This window comes from Trichosurus vulpecula, chromosome 5 (genome assembly GCF_011100635.1).
Source record: "Trichosurus vulpecula isolate mTriVul1 chromosome 5, mTriVul1.pri, whole genome shotgun sequence".
NCBI lineage: Eukaryota > Metazoa > Chordata > Mammalia > Diprotodontia > Phalangeridae > Trichosurus > Trichosurus vulpecula.
Window position 1 is genome coordinate 294,213,195 of NC_050577.1, and position 11,540 is coordinate 294,224,734.

Below are 11,540 nucleotides of genomic sequence, written 5' to 3' on the forward strand. Positions count from 1 at the left end.
CTAAAGTCAGCGAATACTCTCCTATGTACATACTCTCCCAAGAACATACAGAGTGGACTCAAATGCAGGTGGCAAAGGGGTAACTGGCAGCTCCTGGAAGTCCTTTTGCTGGAGTTCTCAAGATGTTCCCCTTAGGCGGGGTGCACTTTTTTTTTCCTCCTAGGCTATTTGTAGAGTCTTGAATCTTCATGAAGTCTGTCCTTGGCTACTGTTGCAGACATTGCAATCAGCTATTCTGGGCATACTGCTAGGACAAAAATCGAAATCCTCTAGCTCTCCAAAGTTCACAAGGCCCCCTCCAGACAAGAGAGTAGAGGTGGGGTTAGTGGTGAGATGGAGCCTGAGCTTGAAGCCTTCCCTTCCCAAGGAGAGAACCTTGGCACTTTCTTCTCTGTCACCACTTCTTGCTCCAAATCTCTGATTCCAACTAGCTTAATAATTTAATACAGGACTCCAAAGGCATGACCCAAGTCCTTCAGCCAATCCAAACAGATTTCTTAGGATACCTAGGGAGCTGCCCAGGCCTGGTTCACCCCTAGCAAACAAAGGAGATGTGTTCTCACCTGATAAATGTAATCAGGCACAACATATTATCACTTACTTCAAGTGGGATAAGTTAACTGATTTACCAACTCAGTGATCTCTAACTTTACATATATAAATAGAGTGATCTTTACTTTATGGGTGAGAAAACAGACTTTGAGCTGACTTGCCAAGGGAACCTAGACCTCCTAATTCCATGTCCCAAGGATCTTTGCAACTAACTGTTAAACCTGAAAATTTGGTTGAAGGAAACAACAGAGCTAGGTGATAGAAAAATCCATGTTGTTTAGTATTTTCCCTTAAAGCATAGAGGAGCTAGCTTACTTGTACGTACAAGGAGTCAGAGTATAAACTCTGGCTGCCTGAACAAAGCAATGAGAAAACTTATATAAGTTATTTTAGCAGAGCTAGCAAGCCTGTAAGACCTCATTTTTATGACCCCCATGTATGTTTAACCATGATACGAGAAGAGGATTTTCCTTAATGGAATAGAGTTGTAAAGGATGTTGACAAAAGTCAGTTGAGACTACAGCCCAGCGTCTCTGTGTCTCATTACATTCCATAACATAGTATATACCTGTAGAATATTAAGCAAGGTAATCTCTCTTGGGGTTAGGGTAACGTCCTTAATGATCCGGCCTTGTTGACAGAGGTAAGGGTATTGCCTGAGCAAACTTTTAGAGAGAACAAAGAAGCCCAGGTCCTGGATCTTCATCCAGTTACTCATTAAATCAGGCTCTGGGTCTGGTTGAAATTAGAAAATTAGAAATTAGAAAAATTTTTCACAATACTTAAGCTACCTTTCCTAGGAGGGACTGACCTTCCCAACTCAGTATGGAGCAAAGAAATTAACTCAGAAACCCCTTTCTTATCAGCTGGGGGATGCCCAAGTCAGAACAAGGTCTTCAGTGAGCAACCATTTGGGGCCAGGCTTCAGAGTCCACGTACAGGTGGGAGACCTCACCACCTGCTCTGAGCAGGATACAGTTTCTCTTCCTGAGCCAAGACTGGGAACCCTCAGGTCTGTTTTGATGCATCACCAAGGTGCCCCTACCAAGCAACTGGCACTCATATGGCACCTTCCCTGCTGCAGGTCACAGCCCTTACATGGTACTTATTCTCTGTATTGCCTTAAGTGAAGTGAGTCATTGTTCATTCCTGTCTCCCTTTTGTAGACAGGGGTTACAGTAGGGCATGGAGCTAAGCTGAGAACAGCACCTGAAGGCCATGGCCGGCCCCTCCCCAGGTTGGGAGGCAGTGGTGGATTAAACCAGGGACTTTTAGCCTCTTTGGAGGCTTGCTAAAGCCTACACACTCCTTCTCAGAATCATGTTTTTAAATGCATAAAGAATAAGCTATATTGAAATGGCCGTAATTTTTGTAGGTTAAGATCCTCTGATTTAGTCCATCTCTCTAATTTTATAGATGGGCAAACTGAGGCTTAGACAGAGAAGTGACTTCCTCAAAGTCACACAGGTATTAAGAAGCAGAGTTAGGATTCAAACGCAGGTTGTCTGATTCCAAATTCAGTTGCCCTTTATGCCCATGCCTGGGAGGCCAGCCAGATCCCCTGGGTAGTGTTTCCCAATGAGAACAAAGGAGGTTTCTTCTCAGGCAAAGAAGCTGCACCCTTAGGGGGTCGCTCAGCTGACTCCTTGCCTCTGGTCTTCATCTCACTCAGGATTTCTCTTTGTCCCCCTGTTGGAACCTGCCCTGGGCCCAGGGCAGTATTCAGAGAGAACACAACAGCTTCTTAAGTCCTGGTCCCCCTCGCTCTTCCCACTCCCGACAGTCACTTCTTAATCTGCCATCCAAGGTCAGTCTTGGGCAATGCTTGAAATGGCCAGGTGCTTCTGGCCCCCAAACTCCCCTTTCTGGGCCCTCTCCCAGCTTTCCAGCACCTCCTTCCCATTGGGCTCCCTCTGTGCTTCTGGCAGCTCTTCCTCTCAGAGAAGTAGCCCTCTAGAAAGGAAAAATCCTGGCCTCAGAGTCCAGAAATCCTTGTTCCAGTCCGAGCTCTGAAATGACCTCTCTGTGTGATTCAGCCAACCTGCTCCCTTTCTCAGGACCCTCTCCTTCTTAATCTATAAAATGCATTTCCCCCCACCCATATTCTGTTCTAGGGTCCATCCCAGTTCTAACATTCTCTATTCTCAGGCCCCTCCCAGCTCTGATATCCCCTGTTCTCAGACCCCTCCCAGCTCTTACATTCTATTGTCTAATTTCTTTCTTGCCCTCATACTCTAAAATTCTAGGAAAAGTCTCTAACATGGCTGGATGTGAAGGATGTATCCTACCTGATGCAAAGAGGTCATGAGCTACGGGTATAGAATGGGGCATACGTTTTCAAAACTAGTCAACATACTGATTTTCTTTCTTAGGTCTCATTTAGTTGTTACAAGGGAAGGTTCTACTGAGAGGGACTATTGGGAAGTGACAGCATATTTTTTTAAAAAGAGAAAAAGAACTTAAATAAAACACTTTAAAAGGAAAAGGGAGGTGGAGTCAAGATGGCAGAGTAGAGGCGGCGACATCACCAAACTCTAACAACATTCCCCTCCAAACAACTTTAAAATAATGCCTCAAATGAAATTTTAAAGTGACAGTGCCAACCCAAGATCAAGGTGAGACAATTTTCCGGCCTAAGACAACTTAGAAGGTTGGCAGGAGAGGTCTGTAACACTGGACTGGGGGCTGGCCGGGAGAGTACCAGTGGTGGACCTTGGAGGTGGTCCCAATAGCAGCAGCAGCAGTAGCCCAGAAATGATAATGGGGTTGGATAACTGGTCAGAAATTACGGGAACCCTTTGTTGGGTACTGGGTGCAGTTGGTGCTGTTTGGCAATTCTATTGCCCATATGCAGTTCTGGGACACAGTTCCAGGGTGGAGAGGAGTGCTGGTGCTTGAAGCCACAGGACAATAGGGGCCCTTACTGGGTAAAAATCAAAGCACAGAGCAGGAGAGCTGTGCCCACACCCCTCCCACCTTAGAAGCTCTGAAAACTTGCAGCCTCCCTGAACTAGCCCTGAAAACAGTAGCACCAAAAAGCCTGAAGCTTGGGACAGTGCCTCCTCACCCCCAGGTGAGTAGAGCCCAACTTTAACATAAAGTTCAAAGTCAAGAAATAGGCTAGAAAAATGAACAAACAACAACAGAAACAAGAACTTGACCATTAAAAGCTACTACATGGCAGGAAAGATCAAGATACAATCTCAGAAGAAGACAATGATGTGAAAATAACTACAACCAAAACCTCAAAGAAAAATGTTAATTGGAAACAAGCCCAACAAGAATTCCTGGTGGCATCAACAAAAGAAATAAGAGTGGTAGAGGAAAAATTGGGAAGGAAATGAGAGTGATGCATTTTGCTAATGCTATATTACAATGAAGTAATATAAAAAAATTTACAGCAAGTTTCTCTGATAAAGGCCTCATTTCTCAAATATGTAGGGAACTGAGTCAAATTTATAAAACTAAGAGCCCAATTGAAAAATGGTCAAAGAACATGAATAGACAGTTTTCCAAAGAAGAAATCAATGTTATTAATAGTAATATGAAAAAATGCTCTAAATCACTCGTGATTAGAGAAATGCAAATTAAAATAACTCCAAGGTACCGTCTGACACCTATCAGAAATGATAAATGCTGGAGGGCATATGGATAAATAGAGACACTAATGCACTGTGGTGGAGCGGTGACCTGGTCCAACCATTCTGGAGAACAAATTGGAAGTATGCCCATAAGGTTATAAAATTGTGCATACCCTTTGATCCATCAATACTGCTACTAGTTCTGTGCCCCAAAGACATCAAAGAAAAAGGAAGAGGACCTATATGTACAAAAATATTTATAGCAGCTCTCTTTGCAAAGAATTAGAAATTGAGGGAATGCTCATCAATTGGAGAATGGCTAAACAAGTTGTGGCATATGATTGTGATGGAGTACTAGTGTGCTATAAGAAGTATTGAGGGGGTGGTTTCAGAAAAAAAAAAACAAGGCAAGATTTATATGAACTGATGCAAAGTGAAGTGGGAAGAACCAGGACATCATTATGAGTAGTAACAGTAATGTTGTAATGATCAACTGCGAAAGATTTGGTTACTCTGATCAATACATTCAATCATCCACAACAATTCTAAAGAACTCATGCTGAAAAAATACTCTTCACCTCCAGAGAAAGGACTGATGAGCTCTGCATGCAAATGGCAGTCTAGTTTTCTCACTTATTCTTGCTTTTTTCTTGCAATATGGAAATGTTTTGCATGATTACACATGTATAATTGATATCACATTGCTTGCTTTCCCAGTGGGTGGTGGAGAGTGAGAGGGAGGGAGAGAATTTGGACCACAAATTTTTTAAATGTTAAAAATAAAATAAAATTTTTTTAAAATGTTAAAAATAGATAACCGCCTTTTTTGCAAGAAAAGCATCTGGTAAATTTACTCACTCTGAGGTGTCAGGGATGACATCAGGGCATCTTGAGCGAAAGATAGGAAGGAGTTTGTACCAGGCAAGTCAAACCACCTCCCCCTGAGACCCAAAGGGACATAACTTGGGCCTTTGAACCCAAGAACTTTGGGAATAACGGAGCCCTTCAGATTACTCTCCTCTGCATAATATTGGTTCTCACTCAGTTTCCTTTACAAGTGAACCTGAAAGATCATCCAAGCAAAGTAGACTTCATAGCCTCAACCTGTACTGAGTTTCTGGGAGCAAGAGAGGAAAACACAGACCCTGATCTGGTTTGAAGGGATGTGGGATCACCATGACGGGTTAAATGAGAGTTACAAGAAATTTCTTTTTTTAAATCAATTTGCATGGATTTTTTATTGTTGTTTTTGTATTACCTAGACTTGCTTCTTTATCCTTCCCCTTCTCCCTTTCCAGAGAGCCATCCTTTATAGGGAAAATTTTAAAAAACAAAAGGAGGAAAAAGAGAACAATACAACAAAACCAATTGATATATTAAAAATCCTGACATTATGTGCCATGTTACATACTCACAGCCATTCCTGTCTACCCCCTCACCATCTCTGCAAAATTGTATCTTTTCAAACATCTTCTAATCTTGTTCTTCATGACTCTTTTTCATTTTTTAAAAAATTTCTTGGGGGAAATGGTTCTTTCCATTTACATTGTGGTAGACATTATGTATATTGTTTTCCTGGCTCTGCTTAACTTTGCATCAGTTCATGTTAAGTCTTCCCAGGTTTCTCTGTATTTGTCACATTTGTCATTTCTTACAGCACAGTAAGATTTCCATAACACACACATACCACAAGTCATTTAGCCATTCCCTAGTCAATGGGCATTGATTTTGTTTCCCATTCGTTGCTACCATACACACATAAAAAAGTGTTGCTTATAAATATTTTGCCATATATGGGGACAGTGACTTCCTCAGGGGGTGGTGGTGGATATACCTATAAGTGAAGTCTTTGAGTCAAAGGTTAAGGACATTTTAGTCCCTTTATTTGTATAATTCCAAATACAAGGAATTTCTAACCCTAAATCAGATAGTTGCCCGAGGACCCCGATTTTGAATCTACACCAGACACAGGGAATCAAAGCAACAGATTTAATCAACACCTGGGGAGCTCTGGCTGGCTTTTTTTTGGCTGTCCTGTTTTAGCTGTTGTAACTTGCAGGCTTGGCTATGGACTAAAAAGAGATCAGCTTGTCCTGGTCAAGGAAAGACTTTCAATTTGCTGTGTATTAATTAGCAGCTGGGCACTGGGAACCTAAGCTAGCTCAGAAGAACTTAAGCCCAGAAGATGGTAGCAGAGAGAACTTTAGCATTCATGTGTTAAAGCAGAGACAATCAGAAGAAAGAAAGAAGAAATACAATACTCAGTAGAGAACAGACACCTGACACTCAGCGTAGACATGGAACCTTCCACGAAGAAGACACACCCCTCAATGTGACCCTCAGAGAGTAAGATGAGCTGCTCGCTAGGGAGCAGCAGGGTAATGCCAGCATCCGGAGAGGTCAGCAGCCCTGCTGTGTTAGAAGTTTGAGTCATCTTGGCCATACACGGACCCTTATGTGTCCTTAAGGGTATGCCCCTTCACGCATGCTCCCCAGTTATAAATGTTCCTGTTGTGAGTACCTTCCTTCCCTAGTGGTGGGGACAGACAGAATGCTACATCTGATTTTTTATTGTTACTTTCATCAACGTGTATTTGATTATCTTCCAAATTATTATTATATATATTTGCATATATTTGTTTTGTTTTGAACTAGAATGTTCTCCAGGTTGCTGTTGTTCAGTCGTGCCTGGCTTTTCATGACCCCACATAGGGTTTTCTTGGCAGAAATACTAGAGTGATTTGCCATTTCCTTCTCCAATGGATTAAGGCAAATGGAGGTTAAGTGACTTGCCCAGATGACAAAGCTAGTATCTGAGGCTCAATTTGAGCTCAGGTCTTCCTGACTCTAGGTCCAGTGCTCTACCCACTGAGCCACCTAGCTGCCTTCAAAGCAAACAGAGGTCAAGTGACTTTCCCAGGATCACAAAGCTAGTAAGAGTCTGAGGCTGGATTTGAACTCTAGTCTTCCTGACTCCAGGCCCAATGTGCCATCCACTGAGCCATCTAGCTGCCTCTGTCCTCCAGATTGTAGGTAATTAGTACATACAGCAGTGGGAGCTTATGAGTTTGTGACTTAAAGCAGGGACTGACCCATAGAGAACCTCAAATCTGGGGCAGCTGTTCTGGGGGCCCACATGTGAGAGATAGTGTACCCCAGCTACACAAATCTCACATTATTTACATTGCATTAGTAATTATGGTATCCTACTTGCTCTGTCTCCTGGTTTCCTGCAATTCCTTTGCCAATGGAATAAATTACAGATAGTGAATTTCAGGCATGTGTTTTTAGGGGAAAGGTAAAAAGAGCTACCCAAATATGATCTGGAGCTGGAAGGGCCCTTGGAAATTTTCTTAGTCCAAACTTTCACTTTATAATTGAGGGAAACTGAGGCACAGTTTCCTAATAATAATAATAGGGCTCTGAACCCAGGTTCCCTAGTGCTCCTTCCACATTACATCCCACACTTCATGTGAAGTCAGCCCTGCTGTACATACCAAATGTGTGCCCAGGTTCGGAGCCTGCCTCTGAGGCTCCCAGAATTGTGAAGAGGAGCCAAGTATATGTCCATTGCCAGGCAAAACAACAGAGTCATGCTGTGACTTTTCTTCCAATTCAGCCAGCTGCTTATTCCCTTCTGCTCGCCTCCGCTGCAGGGGCTCCCTCCACTCTGGGGCCTTGTGGGGCTGCTGTCCAGGGCTATCTACAAATAAGTCTAGCGATGCCCCCAGCACAGACGCTATTTGTGCTCCTTCCAGCAAAGCCTGCTTAGGAGACCTGAGAAAGGAAGGGGGAGATAAGATTGGAGTTCATTTTACTGACCAGTTCCTACTTTCTCCTGTTCACAAAGCAAGATCTTTATTATCACTGGGCAAGTGGTTTTAAGATTTTCCCAGAAATGAGCAAAGTCCCTCTCTGAGAGTGCCAAGTGACCCTGCCGGGTGTGGCTGCACAAACATTGCGACTCCCTGTGGACTAGGAAAAAAACCCCAAACCAACTGCTATTCTGTGTCAGTTTTTCATCACTTTTTCCGAGGCAGCCCAGGGTGTCTGTCTGGGTCTCAGACACATACTGTTCCACTACCTGGCGAACAGCCCTCGAAGAGGTAAGAACACCTGTCTTATAACTTGTATGCTGTTGACGCGGGAGCATGAACCGCCCCCAGGACTTAGCGATGGTCTGTGGAGGAGAGTGAGTACAGAGTCACCCACTGTGAGGGAGGTGGGTGGCTGATAAAGGAGAGGGGCTGCTCTAGGGGAGCCTTTTAAAGTCAAGAAAGGTATTCAGCCCCAGGAGTTCCAAGGGAGCTGGCCAGGACCCTAAGACTACTCCCATAGCTAGCAAGAAACAAGTTTATAGGGCTTGGGGCTTGGTTAACCTGGTATAGGATCCAGTCTGTGATTGGCAGACACTCTCTCCATTTCTGTCCTATCCCCTGGCTAATGATACCTTCCTTCCCTCTGGAGAACTTTTACGGCTAGATCTCACTTGGTGGAACAAACAGGCTCTTTCTCTTTTAAAGGCTGACTTTATTGAAAATGTTGGTAAATTGGGAAGTCGAAGGAGCATTCCCCCAGGAAATATTTTTGGCTCCCAAAGATGTAATTAACATCACACTTTAGCAAACCCTTTGAATCTCATAGACAGAGGTGAGAAAAGACCATTTTCTGATTAAATACTAATAACAGGGCTCAGCAGAACTCACCCTGTGCAATACTCCAGCGAATCTAAGATATCAAGGTTCGAGTCTCATGCAAGGGCAGCTCCTGTGTGTTACATGGCCTTAGGGCTCAGTCCCTACTATCTAGCTCCTTTGTATCTTTGTACTTCTTTGGATAATCGCAGTAACATTATTAATAATAGCTAACTGTAAAGGCTGAGGTCTGCAAAGCACGTTACAAATGTTACTTCATTTGATCCTCAAAACAACCAAGGGAGGTAGGGGCTATTGTTGCTCAGTCATGTTCGACTCTCAGTGACATCTTCTCTCAGTGACGCCATTTGGGGTTTTCTTGGCAGAAATACTAGAGTGATTTGCCATTTCCTTCTCCAGCTCATTTTTACAGATGAGAAACTGAGGCAAGCAGGGTGAAGTGACTTGACCAGGATCACACAGCTAGATAAGTGCATGAGGCAGGTTTTGAACTCAGGTCCTCCTAACTCCAGGTGCTCTATCCACTGTTCCACCTAGCTGCCCTTCTTTGCCTTGTTTTTAGGAAGTATCAGAACTGGAGAAGAAAGAGATTTAGTATAAAGAATACTGGACTTGGAGTCAAGAGAAACCTAGGTTCAAGTCCTGCCTTCAATATGTCCTGGTTCTGGGACCACGGGCAAGTCACTTTGCTTCTCTGGGCCTCAGTTTCCTCATTTGGTAAAATGAACGAGTTGGACTCAGTGATCTCCAAAGGTCTCTTCCAGCTCTAGCTTTCTGTCAGGATTCAAACCCAGGTCCCTGATTTCCAATTTGGTGCTGTTGCCGCTCCTGACCTAGGAGCAAGTAGGTCCAGGTGACCTCCAGGGTCCTATCCATCAGATTCCAGGGTTCTATTAATCAGGAAGGGGAAGGAACTAAGCATTTATTAAGCACTTACTATGTGCCCAGCACCATGCTAAGCGCTTTACAAACGTTATCTAATTTGATCTTCACAACAACCCTGGGACATAGGTGCTATTGTTAACCCAGGCAAGCAGAAGGTAAGTGACTTGCCCAGGGTCACCCAGCTAGAGGGCAAATTTGAACTCATGTCTTCCTGACTCCTGGCCCAGAGCTCTGTGCACCATGGTGCCCCCAGTGGCCTCTGTGGGAACTGTGCCAAGTTGTAGGCACAGCTGTGAATCTGCAACTTTGCTTTTAAGCTAGAAAAGTAGTCCTCCATTTACAAAGCAACGAATGAAGGAGAAACAATCTTCCAGGTTATAAGGACTTGTCTGTCATGATTACGATGGTGAAAATAATATAAACAGGCCAAAGAACTGATTGTTATCTGAGAGTTCTGGGTGTGGAAAGTCCTTTCGCTAGTATTCCTTCTATTGTTTGGTAGAATAGTCCTTGGGAGATGCTTGAGACACAAAATTAAGCTTGTCTGGAAGGCCAAGGTTCCAATCCCACTTCAGGCACACATTAGCTATTTAATCCTGGTCAAGTCGCTTTAATCTCTGTGGGCCTCAGTTTATAAAACAGGAGTTTAGAGTTCTCAGTTTATGATCCAATCAATCCAACCGGGAAAGACTAGATGTAGTCAGATCCTCTGGGAATGGGGGAGAGTCCAAGAAGAAGAGGATGATGAAGGGGCCAGCATAACTGGAGAAAGCTTGACTGCAAAGAGCTAGGATCACCCCCCACTCCTAGCCCTGCCGCCCCCCCAGCAGTCAGTCTAGCGGAGCTGACAAGTGGAAAGGATAATTAAAATCTGATTTGTAATTAATATTAAGATGTATAACAAGATATTAATCAACATAAATAATCAGTTATAATAATATTGCTGATATTAATAATGATGCCTGCTTATTTGGCATGATACAATTCTATGTTTATATAATTACTATTCCTTATTAAAATGATTAATTGTAATGTAATATTAAGATAAGATTTGTAGCGGATACTTAAGATTTGTAACATTCTCCAAATCTGCCAGTTCAGAATTGTATTTTGCTTGTAGGTAAATGTGGTTTCTTTCCTTCGAAGCAAAACCCAAAGCAAGGGCCTAATCTGGAGCATGACGGAAGGTCGAAACTACACGGAGAACCAGCAGTTAATGTTCAGATGTAGAAATGTCATCCCTATTTGTCCTCCTCAATAAACTGAGGACATCGTTTTTAACTAGGCTTCTCAGATGACGCTTTTGAAGAATGTGCTCCTTTCACTTACAGGCTGGGGACAGTAAAGATGCCATTTCTCCCCTTTCAAGATCACTGAAATCCAGCCAAGGATTCCTGGGGGGATGGGGTGGAGGGGGAGCGGCACAAGGGGATTCTGAGGGAAGGGATCCTTGCTGCAGAGAGGTCATAGAGCTGAAAGGGCCATCTGGTCCAATCCTCTCATTCTACAAATGAGAAAGCTGAAGCCCAGAGAGGGCAAGTCACCTGCCTGAAGTCACACAGGATTAAGGAGCAGAGGGGAGTTCAAGCCTGGGTTCTCTGAATTCAGGGCTCTCTCCTAGATGAAGAGATGGAGGCCCAAAGTCAGGGATGATAGAAGTGGGGCCAGAGCCCAGGCCTCCTTCCTCCCATGCCAGGGAGGCCTCCCACTGCTCCCTATCACCCCCCTCACAGGAAGGGTTAGGGTCCAGCTCTCAGCCACTCAGTGCCTGAGCTGGCTTTGGTTGGGGCAGGGAAAGTGACTGGCCATTGGGTCCCGATGAACTCTGGCCTTGTTCTGCTGCAGTTATATTTAGCAAGGAGCCAGC

General features: G+C 43.9%; 1 protein-coding gene across 1 annotated transcript in view; it reads left to right on the forward strand.

Annotated features, from left to right (window-relative positions):
- Positions 1-8,171: 8,171 nt before the first annotated feature.
- LOC118852299 (apolipoprotein L6-like) overlaps positions 8,172-11,540 on the forward strand; it is a 21,354-nt gene continuing 17,985 nt past the window's right edge. Inside the window, exon 1 of the mRNA XM_036762007.1 lies at positions 8,172-8,239. The gene's annotated coding sequence lies outside the window, so the exon portion shown is untranslated. The remainder of the gene's footprint in view (positions 8,240-11,540) is intronic.